General features: G+C 34.5%; 1 pseudogene; it reads right to left on the bottom strand.

Annotated features, from left to right (window-relative positions):
• Nucleotides 1-10,000: 10,000 nt before the first annotated feature.
• LOC111149931 lies at nucleotides 10,001-20,918 on the bottom strand (annotated as a pseudogene).
• Nucleotides 20,919-21,202: the final 284 nt, after the last annotated feature.

Raw genomic sequence — 21,202 nt, 5'->3', positions numbered from 1 at the left:
TATACCTTGTTGGTATGTTATTGTTCAATTATTTATACTACTGAAAACTTATGGTGCTCCAACCCTGTGGGCCAATTTGAAAATGAATATGGTTGGTGCTATCCATGGTTCATTTTGCAAAAGAAGTTATGATTTAATTGACTCTAATACAAAGCCACTCTCTTTTCCCCTCCTTCTCTTCTTCCTCCTGTTCCCCTCCCTCTTTACATTCAACAGTCCTTGTGCACATTTAGTTATGATGCAGACTAGAGTCTGAGCCACTCAGGTTCAGATAAGAACCACTTGCGAAAAACTGCTGTAGCACTGAGTGGCAAGTTCATCTTTCTGCCTCTGAAAACGGCTTAGCTCCTCAGTAACAGGGGGTTTTCTAGTTGAAAACTTCTTGTAACATAAGTTCTATGTAAAGCAGTATCTCTAATACCCACTTTGCTAGTACTGAGTTCTTTTCAAATGTTGGGGAATGTGAGATTGAAGACCTTGATTCAAAAGTATACTATTCAGTATTTGCTGTTTTTTATTTAGTAGATCAAAAGAGCAACATTGTTTTAAGGTAATGTATACAATTAGAAAAATGATAGTCCTTGTATAATATAATGACAAAGATAAAAGTTCTTCATTTAAGTATGAAATCTTATAAATTTTATGATTTTGTCCAATCCCACCTTTTCATGAACAGTTTTAGTAGCTGAAGCACTGCTGCACTTATTAGTCCATAATTTTCCCCATATTGAACATATATTAGGGCCCTGGTGAGACTTTCTTTATTCAGCCTTCAGGAAAAAGCTAAGCATTTTGCTTTTTTTGAAGTGGCAAATCCCATAGACATAAGAAAGCTATTTAATCTTGACAATTGGCTCTTCCCTTCAGGAGGTGGCAGGTAAAGTCAGTAAAAAGCGATTTAATGATACGAATAATAACCAATATAGAAGCTCATTTAAGGTATGCACAAATAACCGTGGTCAACGAAAGTAAACATGCATTGGTTTAATAGATACAGCATAGAATGACTGCACTTTTTAAAATGCCTTCATTCTGTCGAAACATTAAATTGCTATTCCAAGACAGCCAATAATTTACTTCACAAGGAAAAATGTTTAGATATTCAAAGAAGTAATGTGAAGTGTTCTTTAGTTCTTGGTGAATAAAGGACCAGTGGGATGCTTGAGAAGGCTTGTGTTTTATGCTGCAGAAGCTTTTTGTTTCTTCGCGCTGTGGTTCTGCTGTTGGTTTCTTTGGTTTGTTAAGTATGAAATGACTTGTTAGGGAGAGGGACAACACAGGCAAGGAGGGAAACTCTACCAACTTTTGGTAATTTTTGATTCAAGCAAGTGAGTTTAGCAGATGGGAGGCAGAGGAGGCAACTTGGGGTTCTCTGGGCCCTCAGATCTGTAACCGTCATACTACACATTTATTTGTATTCTATTTTAAGAAATGTTATATATTGATATATTGATGATTCCTCAGCCGCCTCTTTTTCTCTCCCATAATCTAACCTTAGTATCAGGCAAATAAGTTTGATGTTGGACGCGGTTCCAGTTTAACTTCTCTGAAATACTCTCAAAGAAATTTGAGCTACTTTTCCTTAGTTCTGAGGGGGCAGAGCTGGCACTCTTTTTTTTTTTTTTTTTTAAGATTTTATTTATTTGACAGACAGAGATCACAAGTAGGCAGAGAGGCAGGCAGAGAGAGAGAGGAGGACGCAAGCTCCCTGTTGAGCCGAGAGCCCGATGTGAGGCTCGATCCCACGACCCTGGGATCATGACCTGAGCTGAAGGCTGAGGCTTTAACCCACTGAGCCACCCAGGTGCCCCTTAGTTTTCCTTAGTTCTATTCATAAAATAAGATTTCCATAACCACTTCATATGACTCTCTATGCATTCATTTATTTGTGATCAGTTCTATACCATTCTGAAGAGTCAAACTGTAGAATTTTATTCCTCCTATATTTAGAAGATATTAATATGCCAGTGATGGTTTTTTTGCGGGGGGAGTGAGTGCTACTTTCCTGGACAAAAAGTGTAAAATGTTCCAAGGAATGAACAGTTTCCCTCTGCCACTCATCTTTCATCTCTGCCAAGTGAAGTGCTGGAAATATTGTTTTGTTTTATATTATTTCAAGAAAAAAAAAATGGAAGCAAATTAATTTCACATAATAACTTTGAGTACCTAATAACTAGTTCACTGTGTGTTTTGTTTTTGTCTTATAAAGATGAAAAGTAACAGGTTTTAATAAAAGGTCATAATTTTTCTGGAAAAGTCTGACATGGAAGATGGTACAGTGGGAGGAAACCATAGAACTTCCTTGCTTTCCCTCATGTCATCAAAGCAAGCACATCACCTCCAGTGTACTGGCCTTTAAATTGTGTCGAAACACATATCATCTTAAGAGCACTTGAGTGGTGCAGTCAATTATATCCAGCTCTTAGTTTCAGCTCAGGCAGCGATCTCAGGCTTGTGAGATCCAGTCCCCAGCTTCCACTCCCCACTGCCGTGGAGCCCTGCACTGGGCTCCACACTCAGCATGGAGTCTGCTTGAGATTCTTTCTCTCTCTGCCCCTCCCACTCATGTTCTCTCTCTCTCTCTCAAATAAATAAGTCTTTAAAAATGAAACAAAATATATATCATCTTATAGAAGAAAATATAGATTGTAGCATGAATATCAGTATGTTCCACTTACTTAATTCTAGGAACTCTTGTCAAGCATCTTTGTCAAATTGTTGGGTATTTCTCCATTTTCCTAAAAATAAAAAAACTGAACCATGCGTCTAATCATATGATTTAAAGATATTAACATACCCCTGATAATGTTAAGTGTGTCTCTCTAAGCAATCCCAGACATGAGAAGTAAGTAGAAGGTACTCCATTAGGCAGAAAGTCTTTTGAGGGCAGAGTCCAAGTCTTAGGATACTCGATTCCCTGCATGGATCATTTTTGATTCTGGCAAGTGTGACATATATACGTGCCATATATATCTATTTGAAAAAAACAGTCAGATTTTTTGTATTCTCAGGTGACCTCTAAGCACTATTCCTACTTTTATAAGATGCTGTGTCTTTTGGTGTTTATATAATACATTGGGAGAATATGATATGTTTTAATTGAGTCCCATGAGTGTTATGATCATACTTTTGACAAGAAATTCTGTTTCAGTTGTATTTCTAGTTTTAGTCCTGCCCATATAATTATGATACTTTTCAAACAAATTTACAGAGTCAAACTATTCCAGATTTCTGACTTCAAGAAGTAGACAACATGTTTTTTTAAAAAATATCTTCTGGTTCCTCCTGATTTTGCACTTAGGAATTACTTCACTTATATTTACTATGTTCTTTTTCTCTACCTTCTCTCTCTGTCTCTTTCCCTGTGAATCACACACACATATACATACATACACACACACACACAATCAAACTGCAACTTCCTACCTTGTTTCTTTCATCCACATAATAATAACCTGACACAGATTCTTCCTGTACTTCTGAGGTGGGAAAGCTGAGGGGACTCCATTTTAGAAAAGTTCTGTCTCTGCTGGTTTTCTGCTAGGTCCCGCTGACTCATCTTCTATATTTTGCATGTGAATAAGCCACAGAAGCTAAGCTCCCACTCCAAGTGGGAAGCAAGAAAGTTAATCATTCTTTGAGTTTTGTCCTAGGCCCCCAAACACATGATAACACCTAAAGAGAGCCAGATCCCAAACACATTCCAGGTCATCAGCTGCCAACAAATCTCAGCTGATCATCAGTACTCCTTAAAGAATACCTGTTCTTTACCTGTCACTCGCCTTTGGTCAGACCCTACCCTGGATTCCTGAAGGAACACGTACCCCAGACCTTCTTCTAATACAAACCCCAACCCCAAGCGATGGAGAGACTCACTCTCCTTTCCTTCCTGAGTCTCCCAGACACTCCATCTGCTCTACTCTATCACTTAAGCTGTTTAACAAAACTCTGTTTTCACTTTCTCTGGCTTGCATATGCTATCTATCCTGCATGAAGTCAAGGAATATTTTGGCTGGTATTGCAGGACACCCCCGAGTTCTCAGACCCAGCCTACCTGCATCACTAACCATCCAATTCATACTTCCTCTTTCTTTCAAGACAGATCATCTGATTGTCTCTAAGAAGTCTCTTCCTGACCAGCTTTCAACCAACATCAAGTTATAGGGTGAATCTGCCATGTGCTTGCATATGTATTACCTTCTATTTATTCTTTTTAAAAATCTTACTTAAAATCAATTAATTAACATATGGTATATTATTAGTTTCAGAGGTAGAGTTTAGTGCTTCATCAGTTGTATATAACACCTAGTGCTCATTACATCAAATGCCCTCCCCAGTGCCCATCACCCAATTACCCTCTTCCCCCATCCACTCCCCTCCAGCAACCCTTAGTTTGTTTCCTATAGTTAAGAGTCTCTTATGGATTGTTTCCTTCTCTGATGGTGTCTTACTTTATTTTTCCCTCACTTCCTCAAAGTTCATCTGTTTTGTTTCTTAAATTCCAATTACGATTGAAATCATGTATTTGCTTTCTCTGACTGACTTATTTCGCTTAGCATAATACTGTCTAGTTCTATCCACATTGTTGCAAATGATAAGATTTCATTTTTTATGGCTAAGTAATATTCCATTATATACATTAATTCTAATGTTAAACTTTTCAGTATATATATTTATCATGTAATTCTATTTGTTATTATATATAAACTCTTTAAGAAATATAATTCTGGTCTATACTATATGTCCTACTGAACCATACCTTATATTAGTAAACCTTCTCAAATATACAACCTTAGGAAATAAGTTCCTTCTTTTTGAAGAAACATTTCATTTCCAGCATACCACATTATATATACTCATTTTAAATTAAAGTATAAAGACAAAAATTAAAGCCTCCTATAATCCAAGTATGTGAGCATTGTTGCCATTTTCTTGAAACAATAATGAGTTCAATATATAAGAAAAGTTGAATAATGATTTGTGATTACATCAGTTCACTTAATAAGTTCCAAATACCTTGATATAAATCAAGCTCTGAATTTAGATTAATTCTAAAAGCTGATTACTTTCTAATTTTGATAGTTCATGCTTAATAATACATTATAATGCAGGTTTGGTCATATTGCTTAACCTATCAGATTAGCACACTTAGATCATTTATTTGGTTGCAATTAAGGATCTTAGTAATTAGGATTTATAAGTAAATTACCCAAAGGAAATAACTTATTACCTTAATAGTTCAAATGAGGTTTTACCTAGTTTCTCTGAGTGCATAATTTTTAGTTGACTTGTTTCTAAGTGTATGCCTGCTTTAAAACTTTAGATATTAATAAACCATCTCAAATCTTGGCCTTTAGAAGCAGGGCATGAGAAAACATTAGCTAAAATTGTGGCTATTATTTATAGGTGTGTTTTGTTTAAATAAGGTAAAGATTTTGAAATTTACTCTGTGTGAAAACTTATCAAAATGCTCCACGTTAGGTGGAGCAAAAGGAGAGAAAAGGGGTGAACTGATTTTTTGTTGTTGTTTATGACAAGTATGAGACAATGTAATTTACATTTTAAAAAAATCCTGTTGGATATATAATTCTGGCCCTCAAATTAATGACCTTGGATTCTGGAAGTGCTTCCAGAGTTTAGCTGGCCAGTTTCATTGTTTTCTGCCAAGTGATAGAGGTTTTAATTGCTACATTTCATTAGGAAAACAAAATAAAGCATAGTTATTACAGGCTGCACACTGTAATTTAAGTCCTATCTGTTGGCCTCTTCCAGCGACCACCCAATGTAATGGCATGAGACTGGTTTAACTAGGCATGGCCCAACTAAAATGCCCTCTTCTATAGAAAGATTCTACCCTATCAACTATTGTGACTTCTAGTTTCAAGTTTATTTTTTTCTTTTCATTTCAATTCAGAGTTTGAATCTTTTATATAGACTTTAAGTAACTAAAGGTGAAACAATAGTCCTTTTCCTGAGATCTGCTATGCACAATACCACTGATATATTTATTGAACAGAAAGTAGCATAGTTTGCACATTAGTCCATTAACTGCTTCATATTCATTGTTTCAGCATCAAGGGAGAATGACAACACAGTTCTAAAATTAAATCAACTCACCATTTTAGTTACACAGCATTGAAAAGCTGTTTTTGAAATTAAAATGATAGGCAGCAAAAGATTAGGCTCCTGAAAAGGATCTGAAACCTTGTCTCAAATATCATTCAATATAAATGCATTCTTCATTAATTTGTAGGACCAAAAAAGAAGCATTTCACCCTTTTTTGTTGTTCCAAAATTATGATCTCAAAATCATTCAGTTTTGAGCATTTGAATCTCTATAAACTAGTTTACAAAGCTTATGGAGTAAGTTGTAAGTCATGGAGCAGGGACTAGAAAAAAAGAAAAAAAAAAAAAAAGAGTGCAGAATCTTCCTGACTTTGCTAAACTGAAATAATCCATCTCTTAGCTTTCAAGACTTTTATATGAAGCCACCATGAATCATAATCTTTGCTTCAGGGAAAGTGTCCAAAAAGTTTGATTTGTTAAATCAAACTCACCCTTGATTTGAAGGAGACAATTGTAATGATGTCATTTCCTGAATTATCTCAAATAACTATAGAATCTGAAAGAACTGTAATGATTAGTGACCTCATACAGATTAAGGGCAGCTACAAATACAAGCAAGGGCATCCCCTCCCATTCTTCATCTCACAGACAATGCTCCTTCTGCAGAGTAATTCAACAAGTATTTTAATTTCTTTATACCTCATCTGTCCCTAAAATTATATTTTATATGATAGCAGATGACTTCAGTAGTAGATGAACAAAGGCATGGATGGATAGGTAGGTAGGTAGGTAGGTAGGTAGAAAATGTTTGCTAGATGTGGTCCATAAATTGTCTTTAAAAATCTAAGGGGTTGGGGAGCCTGGGTGGTTCAGTGGGTTAAGCCTCTGCCTTCTGCTCAGGTCATGATCTCAGGGTCCTGGGATCAAGTCCCGCATCGGGCTCTCTGCTCGGCAGGGAGTCTGCTTCCCTCTCTCTCTGTCTGCCTCTCTGCCTACTTGTGATCTCTGTCTATCAAATAAATAAATAAAATCTTTAAAAAAATAAAATCTGAGGGGCCCTCAAAGATAAAAACATTCCAACTCTTACTCAACTAAAATTGTTACTATCCTATCGGTAAAATTTAGAATCACTTTCCTTAAAATGTTGTGCTACAAAATCTGACTTTGAAATTTAAAATCCAGAGTTATTTTAATATGGAAAGTTCAGTGAGTATGATAGTGGAATCTCCTACTACTTTGACTTTTTTTGATTTTCAAGCACACACACACACACACACACAACACACTCTGGTCTTTTGCCTGGTGCTTGATTTGACACGTATTTCTCCTTATGATTTTAAGTTTTTTTCTTTTCAATTACTAAGGTTTCAATTAACATCTCAAAGATTTAACATTTAGCACACTGATTTATAATAATTATAATACTTAAAGTTCTTGTCATAAATGTATGAAACTAGGTTATTTACTGACAGTTTTTTTAACATGAATACAATTCACGATACAAATGCCATTTTCTCTTATTTTCAAAAGTCTATAGATTAAAATAGAGCTTTTTAAAAAATCTTTTAGCTTTATTCATGTGTTTTTCTTAATCCCACTAAGTGAAAGGATTCAGGTCTAGTGATGTCTAATTCCAAGCTGATGCGTAATTGCTACTACTCTACCATTACACAAAGAATTATATTATTTATACTTCAGTACTCAGTCAATTTAACCAAAACGCTTTAAAAATAACACTTGACTGAGATGAAACATTTTTCACACCTGAAAGTTTTCCTATACGTTAAATCCTGTTCTTTCATTGAGCCATTTATATTTCTTGCCTCTAAGAAATTGTGACTGTTGGAATGCCTTAAATTAGATTCCCCTCAAAACTTTTATTAGTTAATAGAGCTCAGTTTTATTAGTTCTAACCAAGATCCTATTTCCTCTTTACAATATTCTCCCTGGTTTCTGATAATACTCAGAACATTATCTGTTTTTGTTCTATGTTATTTTTTTCCCCTGGTATGCATATTTAATGTCAAGTATAGGAGAGTTTCTTCTACTAATCAGTGAAGTAAATTATGGCCTTTTTAAAAAATAGATTTTGTTTATTTGAGAGAGAGAGAGAGTGCATGCACACATGCCCTTGAGCCAGGGAAGGGATGGAAGGAGAGAAAGAAGCAGGCTCCCCACTGAGCAGGGAGCCTGATGTGTGGCTCCCTGGCATCCCAGGACCCTGGGATGATGACATGAGCAAAGGCAGACAGTTAACTGACTGAGCCACCCATGCACCCAGTTATGGCCTTTTAATTCTGATGTCAGACTACTAGAATATTTTTTAAAGAGGGGAGTATAAGAAGACTTACTCACACATACAGAAATGCAGGTGTATCACATTAATGCTTATGGACAACTTAGAAAAAAACTTAAACAAACAAAAAGGAATAATTTAAAATAATATGGTATATTAGGCAGCATTAAAAGTGATATGTACTGAAATGAGACTCCACAGTTTAAGAAGCTAAATAAAAGAATACAAAAACACGCATTTGACATATTTTACTGAGCATTAAAGTGGTATATTATAAAAATACACATAAAATAAAATTTGCTCATAAATATAAAAAATTTCAAAATTGTGTTTATAGTCTTGTGTATATTCAGTAATAAACTTGTCTTTATGCATAATATAACCAGTAAATATAAATAATTAAAGTAATTTTCTTTCATTCTAGAAAGCTTGGATTATACAGAAAAATTCAAATAATAAAATTAAAATTAACTGTAATGTGTAATGTAAATGGTTTTTTGACTTTTATTAAAAATTTTGCTCCAGATTTTTAATTTTTCCAAAGAACTTCAAACCAGAAACAGGACACACTTAATCAAGTCTTTCTGGAAAAAATCTCAGTCAATGTAGTAATTTCACCTTAATTTTTGAGCAAATATGCTAGGAATTCTAATTGCTAGTTTCTTTGTACCACATTTGAAAGTGTGTGTTTACCAATTCTTATTTAAGAATTCCAGTGTTCTTTGTAGATGACCAGGTCAGCACAGTGCCATGTCTCCTTCACATCTGATGTCTGTTTCTCCTGCTGGTCAACAGTTAGTTGATTAGGATTTTCTCATAGATTATCTTGCAGACTTTCTTGCAGCTTTTTCATCTGTTTTTGGATGTGGAAATGTCCATACATTTTTCATTACACCGTGAGGAATTAGTCACAAATTCCAAAAGTGATTTCTTTTCTTTTCTTTTTTTTTTTTTTTTTAAGATTTATTTATTTATTTGACAGACAGAAATCACAAGGAGGCAGATAGAGAGAGGAGGAAGCAGGCTCCCCGCTGAGCAGAGAGCCCGATGTGGGGCTGGATCCCAGGACCCTGGGATCATGACCTGAGCCGAAGGCAGAGGCTTTAACCCACTGAGCCACCCAGGCACCCCCCAAAAGTGATTTCTGTTCTTCATCTATGTCAAACAGCTGGTTCTCTCAGTTAAATTCTTTTTGTTGGACGTGTGTGTGTGTGTGTGTGTGTGTGTGTGTGTGTGTGTGTGTGTGAGAGAGAGAGAGAGAGAGAGAGAGATTATTGCTTGTCTACTTATTTTGTCTTTTATTTTATTTTATTTTTGAGTTTTCTAAAAATTTACTGAAGCAGAAACAAGTTGGTCAGATACTTGTTGGCAAAAAGTAGTTGTGATGGTATTCAAAAATACTTTTCAGAAAGTATTCTAGCACAGGTTTTCTTCACAAACTAGATTATGCTGAAAACTTTTTTTTTTCCTAAATCTTTCAGGAGTGTTAGTTCTTAAGACCTAGAGATTATTCCTATTCCGATCTATCTTGTGCTCCTGAAAAACTGCAGAAAGGCATTTGAAAGCTGTTTCTTTAAGATACGGATTTCATTTTTATTCTTGCCAGTAATCTATTGCTGCACCAAGTGTGTGTAATTTTCACTGAAGGTCATGGTGATGCCGAGAAGTTTCACTGATAACCTGCCCATCTCCAGTTTCAGCCATCTTAATCAGAAGTATCCTTTCTGATTGAGGGTCAACCAGACGGAGTGAATCCAGATTGGTTTCCGTCAGGTTCAGGGAAGAAGCGTTGGGAAGGGGCAGAGCCGTCCCTCTCTCCTGCCTTCCGGCAGCTTCCTGTAGGTGGCAGTCTCACTGTCAGGAGCCATCTAGACATTCTGCACATCTTGGTATTCCCAAAGGCGATCTTCCTTCATGTTCTGAATATCACCCTGCAGGCGGCCAGTAGGGCCAGTAGTGTCTCGATAGTCAGCTTCAAGGGCATTCACTCCCGTTTCACTCATCTGGTGTTCAAGGGACTCAGTTCCTCTGAGTGCACCCACTTCACAGGTGAGGGACTGCACCTGCCTCCGGTACTCAAGTAACTCCAGCTTCTCCTGGCACAGGGCATCATTTTCCAGTTCACAGCCTCAGAGAGGTCAGCAGACTGGGACATGTACCTCTCCGCAGCCTCTAGAAGCTTCTCCGCAGCCACTTTCATACAGCTGGCACGCATCACTCATGGCTTGCCTCCTTATTTTAAATTTGGTTTTAATTACAATGAACATTTTAAGATCCAAATTTATTTTCTTTCCAAGCAGTCTTTCTCTATTTTGTTGATATCCTTTTAGAAGGACATGCTTGGAATTTAGATAAATGTTTGTTATCTCAGTATCATCAGCTCTAGGGGAATGTTGTCATATATCTCAGGAACCTAAACCTCATTCCTTTGTGCTGCCAGAGCATTTCATGGGGGCCTTTTACAATATTTGTTTAAACAATGACTCTTTGCTATTTTTTTATTACTGATGTTTGCCAACTATCTATGATAATTTATTCAAACATCATCCCTCACTCTTGGTACGTGCATATGTAAAACCGTATTTAATAAAAGCCACATTGCAGGGATTAGGATTTTATGAGGTATGTGTATAGCACTGAATCTGTTGATAGTTCCCTGAACACGTTTATATTATTTATCTGTGCTCTCTCTCCCTGTTCTTTTCACTCATGTCCACCCTTTACCATATGTAAAATTTTCCTGTTCTCTTTTGTAAGATCTTCCTAAACTTCTGTATTTCTCTAGTACATGGTACATGGAAGGGAAAGTTTTGAACTAACATGCATTTATTTAGAGTTTTAGAATTCACACCTTTATTCAATGCAAAAGACATTAGGATTGGGGGGGATTAAAAATATCCTGTACAATAACCCCCCTTTTTTGTTCATATCTTAATATTTTCCAAACATCAGGCTCAAGTTGAAGATTTAAGAGGTGATTTTACTTTGTTAATTTTTATGATAAATATATATGTACATTTAAAAAATATATATACATTATTGTATATGACATATTTTTGTAGGAAGGATTTGAAGTGCAAATTAAATAGATCCACACATGTGTACATATATATATATGTGTGCACATATATGTATTTGAAGAATTACCAGCAGAAAATAAAGACCATAAAAAGGAAGAGAGAGAAACATCCCTGAAGGGTAAAGTAACTGAATATTAAATTCATTTCTGGGGCACCTGGGTGGCTCAGTCGGGTAAGAGTCTACCTTCGGTTCAGGTCATGATCCCAAGGTCCTGGGATGGAGCCCCTTGTCTGGCTCTCTGCTCAGCCAGGAGTCTGCTTCTCCCTCTCCCTCCACTCCTTCCCCTGCTCATGCTCTCTCTCTCTCAAATAAATAATTAAAATCTTTAAAAATTTTATAAAAATTCATTTCTGAAAATTATAGACAGGAACATTCAGTAAGCTAATATAAATCATTTCAATTAATAATCAGAATAAAGGCATATTGATTTCTACCAAGAAAAGATATTTTCATGGCATCAAGTTGTAAAAGAATTATTTTGTAAGACTGTCTTTAGTCAAAGTTGAGCAACATGTTGGTTATTGTCATCAGGAGAGTGTTAAAATATGGGAGTGACTATTTTTTTGCATGAGCTTTGGTGATGCAGACCATTGGAAATAGATCAACTGAATTTCTAACCATCCCTTTAAGACATTTCCCATCACAAATTACATAAAGATTGACCTCAGCTCTTTGATTTGTTTGTACTAAGCTCTATGAAACAAGTCAATGTGTTGACGTTTTCAGGGCTACTAGTTAAGATACAACCAAATTGCTGGATTTATAATGATGTAATTAATATATAAATGTCATTGACAAATTAAATACAAGCCTACTTTCTAAAATAAAAATGCTGGTTATTTCTGAAAAAGACCTTTGCATATGTATGTAAAAATCTTTTTATCATAATTTTTTAATTGAATGTCTTATTTTCTTAGAATGTTTTTTAAAAACATTTCTAAATTCTAATAATGACTTGGTCCCAAGATGGCTATTTTATTAGGGATATGTTTTATTTAAGTTGAGGATATATATATATTGAAATTAGAGGTATATTTATATTGACAAAGAGAGAGTAGATACTAAAAGTAAAGTGGTGATTTTTTTCTTAGGGATGTTTCAGTCTTCATTGGATTAGCATATTTTCTAAGGCAAGCACCATGAAATAAATTTTCTTCCTTCTATAGGTAGGATCTATCTCAGTTTTTAGCTTAAAACTTGAACTTTTATTTTGCTGCCTAGCTTTATTTTTAAATAAGGCAAGCTGTGTTAGATTAAAAAATATACATAATGTTGAGCTACCTGTGTATTTGCTTTCTTCAAGAGTAATAATTTATATTTATCACAAATACGCTAATATAGTTTTTTTATTCATCTCTTTAAAATTCCTCTATAAAATGTAGGAAAAGGCCTTACACATATTCATCCTGTTCTAAAATAATTAAAATGACTTATATATTATTATAAGAATTATTAGAAGAATGATTAGAATTATTAGAAGAATTAAAGACAGGAAGAGAAAAATCATAAGTATAATAAAAATTAATCCTAATAACATATGAAGTACAAATAAAAACAATAGTACAATCGTTTCTAATATAATAGTTTTGCAAATTAAAAAAAATCAGTACTGACCCAATAAGTAGTCAAAAGTCAATTCTTCCTTTTTTCAAGATTTATTTATTTTGGGGCGCCTGGGTGGCTCAGTGGGTTAAGCCTCTGCCTTCGGCTCAGGTAATGATCTCAGTGTCCTTGGATCAAGATCTGTGTCGGGCTAGCTCAGTGGGTTAAGCCTCTGCCTTCGGCTCAGGTAATGATCTCAGTGTTCTTGGATCAAGATCTGTGTCGGGCTCTCTGCTCAGCAGGGAGTCTGCTTTCCATTCTCTCTCTCTTCCTGCCTCTCTGTCTACTTGTAATCTCTCTCTGTCAAATAAATAAATAAAGTCTTTTTAAAAATATTTATTTATTTATTTTTGGGGGGAGGCTCAGAGGAAGAGGATGAGAGAGAATCCCAAGCAGACTCCCTGCAGAGAGTGGAGCCTGATGCAGGGCTTTATCCCAAGACCCCAATATCATGACCTGAGCAAAATCAAGAGTCTGACTCTCCACGATTGAGCAACCCAGGTGCCCCAAAAATGAATTCTTATACATAGTGAAGGAGGAGTACAAAATGATATAACATTTGAAAAGATAAATGATAAATTATAAATGTATCATTAAATTTTAATGCATATACTATACCAATTATATTTTTTGTAATTTATTCTATATAAATATTTTCATGAAAGAGAAATTATATAAAATATTCTAATATCTCTAACAATGGGAATAATAATAAGGTAACAGTGCTTTCCTTCTCAGAAAATTTGTTTTATTTATTAATGCTAGATATAGACCTAACTCAAAAGAACTAATCAAATGGTGCCAAGATGATAAATACATAGAAATCTTATCAATATATGATCTTCATGAGATGAATTTGTAAATGTAACTCCAACTATCTTTTTGTTTATATTACCATGACCCCTGCCACGTTACCCCAGATTCTAACCATCTTCTGCAAAGTGCATGCCATCTCATATGAAGTTAATCTGTAGCACTTGCTTACTGTGTGATATAGGAACTAACTCAATGAAACTTAGCTTTAATGTTGTTATCATCATCACCATTATCAATATGACTTTCCTTGATCATCACAGTTCGTACACACACAGATACACACACACACACACTTAAAACTAAATGGAACTTTTATTTATTTATTTATTTTAAAAGATTTTATTTATTTATTTGACAGAGAGAGAGAGATCACAAGTAGGCAGAGAGGCAGGTGACGGGGGTCAGGGGAAAGCAGGCTCCCAGCCGAGCAGAAAGCCCGATGAGGGGCTCAACCCCAGGACCCTGAGATCATGACCTAAGCCAGAGGCAGTGGCTTATCCCATTGAGCCACCCAGGCAACCCTAAATGGAACTTTTAATATTTTCCAAAGTAGAAGGAAGTATTACACCTGCAAGAGACGCTTAGAGTACTTTGAAAGATAAGTAAGATGAGTATGTTAAGTAGTCTTACCATAAGAAATGTTTATCTTTGAAATATAGTGGTTAAATTTTGTATCTTTAAGATCATAGAAAGATAATGTTACAGACACGGAACTGCATAAATCATCCCTATTTTCATCCATCAGTTTTACATAAAGCCCAGACTAAGTACTCTGGTTGTCTTCCGTAAGAGTATCTTGTTCAGTGAATAGCAGAGGGATGGAGGCTGGGGAAAGATAAATGTGAAGATAATGTTTTTCATTATCTTTGTAGCATAGTTATTGTCCCATTCTACAATCTTAAATGGATATAGTTGTCATAAAGACAAAGCAAAAGAATAAAAAAAATCTGACTATAAAACAAAACCTGTGTAGCTGTCACAAAGTAAAAACAATGAGCAGTGAGTTGGAGGCATCCTCTTGTGGATAGTTTAGTCCATACGATGATTACCTTAGAAAAGAAGAGTAAAGGAATATCTTGGTTTGAATTTTGCAGTGTATCTCAGTTAACCTAGTACTTTACAGGTGTTCCATGCTTCTAATAATTCCCAATTGAGACTTCATGAAAAAAGATTCAGGAAAAGCTCACTTCTCGTGAGAAGTTCATCAACTTTTATTTTGTCTTTTTATCATCTCTCTTTATCTTTGTGCTACATTTATTCACTAAGGAGTGTGTGCCTGTATTCACTTTCACCTTTCAGCTTGAGGAATTTAAATGTCAATAGATCTCTATATTTATCTAGTGATCTACATGAGACTGTGACTCTATATTTTCATGGACGGGGTATGTGTGTTTGTGGGTGGGGTGGGGTGGTTGGAGGTGAGGTTATATAATTTGGAACCAGACAGATTTGAGTGTAAATGTTATTTTTTCATACGCTATCTATTTCCTTAGTGTCAACGGACAAACATAAAGACAAAGACCAATGTATTAAGGACTGCAGAACAAAAATAAAGGTAGATCTTGAAATATTGAATAGCTTCACCATCCATGGATTTCCTGCCCTTGCATATTTTGAGAGGTAGGAAAAACAGTACTTCGTTTAGCTTAATTCTAATGTTTCCTTTAGAAACATAATAGGCTATTACATAGCATTATTGACCTATCAGTGATGTTAATTTGACATGCATGTTTCTTTAGCTACCTAAATATTATACAAAACATATTCTAATATGCACTTATGATGTTATGAACAAAATGAAAATGCACTAATATGTATCATATATGGTAGTGTGTGTGTTGCTGCATTTAATGAGTATAGCTATCTTCCTGGGACACAGAGGTGAAAGTTAAAGGACTAACTGGAAAGGGACGGGCACTAAGGAAGGCAGGAGATAACATTTCTTCTTGGAAAACACTAATCCCATTTAGATGTTATGGGGCAGTTGGGCAGAGGAAATGGGATGAGATAACAAATTTCCAAAATTAATGAAATATTTACTTAGAGACATTCTGGAAGAGTGCTCTTTGTAGAGTGTGATAGATGACAACATAAAACTGTTTCCATATAATATTCTAGTTAATTAGCTTAATAATGGATTAGGTAATAGTCACTTCCAGTCATAAAAAGATTTGGTCCACGGTTCTGATGAATGGCTGTGTCACATTTAGCAGTTTAGTAGTTATTTATAGATCCATGCTGAAGATTAATGCATATTAATAGTTATTTGTCCCTGACTATTTAAGAGGTTAATCTTCAGTTAGATTTTCCCAAGCACCATAGGAAGAAAGACCTGGAATAGGAATCAAGGAAAAGGTAAAGGATAATACCATCAAATGTCTGCTCCAACAAAATTAAAATAAAGATTAATGTATTTCCTTTATGTCCGCATTACTCCTGGAGGAGTAAACAGTCATCAAAAGTCCAAGTAATGGCATTCTCAACAGCTTGATACTTTTGTCGAAAAAAAAAAAAAAACAACCTCAAAAACAAAACCAAAAAACACTACATTTATTTACTTTGTTTCATGATGGGATGAATTTATTTGTTTATTTCCCTGTACCCCATCTTCTCTTCTAAGAGAAATGACATACTAGATGACTGTGAAATAGTTGTCCAAGAAAACTTATTAAGAAGAAGAAAAAAATTCACTTGGCTCATTTTATTTAAGTAACACAGTTCTGAAAGGAAGGTTTTGGACTACTCTGCTTTAAAAAGCCTGCTAGAAACCACTCCAGACTATGAAAATATCTGATAAAGATTAAATATACTTCTGTTTTATTTTCAAATTGAAATAACTGTATAATTGCCCTTGTCTTCAGGTAACAGATATGTCAGACCCTGAGGACTACCCTGAGTCTAGTTGGAAGTGTGCATAGGTGGCTCAGCATTTTAGTTAGGAAGCAAATACAGGCATAGCCACAATAATAATAGCAATTATTTCTGTGCCCTTCCTCCTTCTTCTACTAAAGCAGATGCCTTTGAATGAGATCAATTATAGGACCTTATCTAAAATTTCTGGCTAAAATAACTATTCATATTGCTGTGAATGGCAACTTTATGTGTTATCAGTTGGGAAATTCAGAATAACAAAAAAGAAACAAAATTGCAGTTGGTCCGAAAAGAGAGATCAGGAGAAGAAATCTAAGCACTGGTTTAGAAAATGGTTTATGAATACTATTCTAATGACCGAACTTTTTAAAATTGTGTCTGCATGATTTCTTTTTAATATTCAAACTTCTATATGAAACATTTTCAATGATTTAGGATTTATGAACATTTTCAATGATTTAGGATTTATGAATACCTATGAATCAATTTCATTGCTTTGATGTGAAATATATCTGTTTCATTACACTGGCTCATATATGATATATTTTCTATTTTAATTCCTATAAAAATGTCACTCAGGAGTAAATATTTAAAAATAGAAGCTGCAGCATACATTCTATTTTAAAAATATATGAACGAAATCATCCCTAGGATGTGTCATTGAGGAATAATTTGGGGGTTTTATTTTATGTTATTTCAAAACATTTTCCCAGTACTAAGCTAAAAAATAAATCCACTTTTCAAATTCTTTTAGAATTAGATTAAGGGAATTATTGGCAAATTTCATTTTACTAAATAGACAAAATTAAGTAGTGGAAACAACTTTGTTAGAGTGACATATTTAGACTCAAATAGAAATTTTTTTGAATATGTATTTATTTATTTGAGAAAGAGTGCATGTACGCATATGCAAGTGGGGGGGAGGGGAAGAAAGGTAGATTCATCAGGCAGACTTCCTGCTCAGTGTGGAGCCCCAGCATGGGGCTTGATCCCATGACCCACCCTTGAGATCAGGACCCGAGCCCAAACCAACCAACTGAGCCATGCAGGTGCCCTCAAAACAGAATTATAGTTCATTGTCCTCCAACTTCCTACCCGTTATTCAGTTCCCTCTATGGAAACTAAATATCCACCAAACGGCTATCTGAAACTTCTGGAGAGTTTTTAAAATAAGTTGTTTCTAATCAGCTGCAAATTCCTCTATAACTGTCACTAATTTGTTCTTACTTTGTCATCAGGAGAAGGACCAACACTATTTCACACTGTGTGTGACCTTTCTCCAGTATATACATTCTTAATTGGACACTGTTTTTCTTTATAGATAACCCCAAATTAATCTCAGGATCCATTAATACATAAAACTTAGAGGTCTTTTTTTTTCCTCTTTCGGTGAGAAAACTGATACAAAATTAGTTTCTTATCACTTCATGGTTCCTTGAATCTTTGGATACAATTGTCCAATGAAAGTCTACTTCCAAAATTACAAGATTATTTTTATTATGACTGGATACTTGAATTGGTTCCAAAGAATTATATTTGGGACAATTTTTAAAGATATGAGAAAGAGTGTGCTCATTTGCTCCTTTCATGTAGGAATTTTAAGACTAGCTCCTAACTTAGGTTATAAATATGTGGCATGCCTCTGTTGCTTCTGTAAATATAAAAACTAGGAAAATTCAAAGTTTTTTTTAACTGTTGTATTCTAGAGTGACTTATCTGACAGCTGATGTCACACCACTACTGAAATTGACTAAGCTTAACTCTCTCCCCACTTTTAAGTTGGAAAAAAAAAAAAAATGATGTGAACACTAGAGTTAACTAGGGCAATTGTCACAGTACCAGAAAGTGAATTGAGATTTTTAGACCCAAAGTAACAAAAAAACTTTTGAAATGATAAATCTCATCTATATTTATAGCCTTGTACATAGAATTCTTTTAAAGAATAGAGAAGTTCATGCTAAAGTTTATTTTTCTTTTTTTAAAGCCTTAGAAATGACAAAAATAGAACTGATGATAATAATAAAGCAAAAACTTTGACATCTCACATCAATTTGAATGGCATGTTATGTTGCTTTCTTGTAAAACGAATCCTAAGGTAAAAAATATTGCTTGTTGGATTCAAATAGGCAATTGTGTGTATTTTTTGATATTTCTGTTTGAAGAGGAAAGATCAAGGTTGCAAAAAAATTGATTTTTCACCAAAAGTAATTATGTTGGCAAGGATGAGAAAATTTTTTCTTTTATTAGGCAGGTCCTCATAAAAGGAAATGCAGTCTATTCTTTAGGGGATAGATGTTACCTCAGTATATAGAACCCCTAATTTTAACATTTTAATTTATGGAAACACCAAATGACAAAATATATGAGTAAAGGCTGACATAAATGGGTGAAGAATTAGTTATCCCAACTGCTTTATATCCAAATGCTCTTTTATGTGTGCTTGAAAAAACATCATTTTTATATATGATAACTTGAAAATGCATATCCATGTAGGTTCTCTTGGGAAAAATAATTTAGTTGTACAATAAACTTAAAAATGAATAAAAGCCTTTATAATGATGGAAAAAATTTAAGTAATATTGTTATTTGTTTATTCTAGGTTTTTAAAAAACTGTCCAAAGGAAAAATTCCAAAATATATTTTGTGTTTAGGATTAATTGGGCTTCTTAGATCTGTGGGTTTATAGTTTTCATTAAACTGAGAGATATTTTTGTATTACTTCTTCAAGTATTTTTCCTGATCCTTTTCACTGAGGGATTCCAATTATATGTATGTGTTATTAGGCTGTTTGAAATTATCCCATGGCTTTCTGATGCTCTATTTATGTTTTATTTTCTAATCTCTCTCTCTCTCTCTCTTCTTGGTCTGTATTTTATTTTAGATAGTTTTTATTGCTATGACTTCAAGTTCACTAATACTTTCTTTTGCAGTAACTGATCTGCCCTTAATCTCAGCTATTGCATGTGTTATTTCAGACAATGTTTATTTTTCTATTTGTCTAAAGTTTGATTTAGATTATGGTTTGGATTTTCTACGTCCTCCATTCAAAATCTCAGCATTCCTCTACCTTCTTGAGCCATATATAGTTCAAATTATGGTTATATATTTATAATAACTGCTGACATGCTCTTGTTTATTAATTCTATCATTTGTGCCATTTCTGAGTCTCTTTCTATTGATTAAATTTTCACCTTCTTATGGATTGTCTTCTTCTTTGCATACAGATAATTTTTTATTGAATACCAACTGTTGTGAATTTTGCTTTCTTATGTATTGGATATTTTCATATGCCTATAAATATTCTTGATCTTGTTCAAAAGAACATTTATTTTTAAAACATTTGATTCCCTAGAGGCTTGCTTTTAAAAATCTGTTAGATGAAACCAGCACAGCCCTGAGTTTATGACTAATCTTGCCCCACTACCTAGCCAAAACCCTTCTGACAACTCTACTTGAAGCTCTCTGAATCATGAGCTGTTTTCCATTTTGGCTTGTGACAACAAGAATTATTCCTGACTCTAGTTTTATTTCAGATTAAGTGGTAGTATAATCCTTATCAATTGTTCTTTCACTGGTCTGGGTTAGTTTCCTCATGATTACATGAATCGTTCCTCAGCTAGGAGCTCTAGGATGACCATTTTTACAGATCTCTGGAGCTCTCTTGTGTAGCCCTCTTTTCTATTGTATTCTGCACATGAGACTCCAGTCACCTTGACTTCTACAGATATGCAGTTCTCCTTCTGGATAATTGCATTTTTACCATGGAGACTTTTGAGATTTCCTTTCTGCATATTGGTCACATGTTCCTGACTTTTTCTGGTTTTAATTCACCATGTAGGTTGTCTCTGTTAAGTTTCTGTTGGTTTTCAATTTAGCTTCTCTCTTGAAACGTGCATAAAATATTTGGAAATACTCGGAAGAGTTTCAGTCGTTGGTTATTTACTCCTTCTAACCTGCTGCTGTTGTTTTTCTCTTGCTTCTTAACTTTGAATTCTATCATATGATTTTTCCTTGTTACATTATGTTAACATATCAATTATTTTTCATGTTATTGTGGTAGAAGGTAAAAACTTATTCCAGGTTTTGCATCATTTTAAGCCAGGGGTAGGCAAACTACCACCCATAAGCCAAATCTGGCCTTTAGCCAGTTTTGTAAAAAAGTTTCATTGCTCATTTGATTACGCATTGCTCATGGTTGCTTCCCTATTATATTGGCAACACTGAATAGCTGTGACAGAGCTCACACATTTAGCAAAACCTAAAATATTTACTTTCTGGTACTTTACAAAAAATGTCTGCAACCCTGTTTTAAGCTTTATGTATGTGTGTGTTGGGGGGCACTTGCATTTACCTAGTGTTTATATATCAAAGCCAAAAGTTTTTCAGACTTAGTATCAAAGCATCAGAGTTAAAATTCATCTGTAAAGCTTATCAACTATTTAATTTTATCCAGGTTACTAGACCTGCTTA

Source organism: Enhydra lutris, unplaced genomic scaffold, assembly GCF_002288905.1.
Source record: "Enhydra lutris kenyoni isolate GAN:26980312 unplaced genomic scaffold, ASM228890v2 scaffoldscaffold22, whole genome shotgun sequence".
Taxonomy (NCBI): Eukaryota; Metazoa; Chordata; class Mammalia; order Carnivora; family Mustelidae; genus Enhydra; species Enhydra lutris.
The sequence above is the reverse complement of the archived record's forward strand: the minus strand, read 5'-3'. Positions and strand labels throughout refer to the sequence as shown.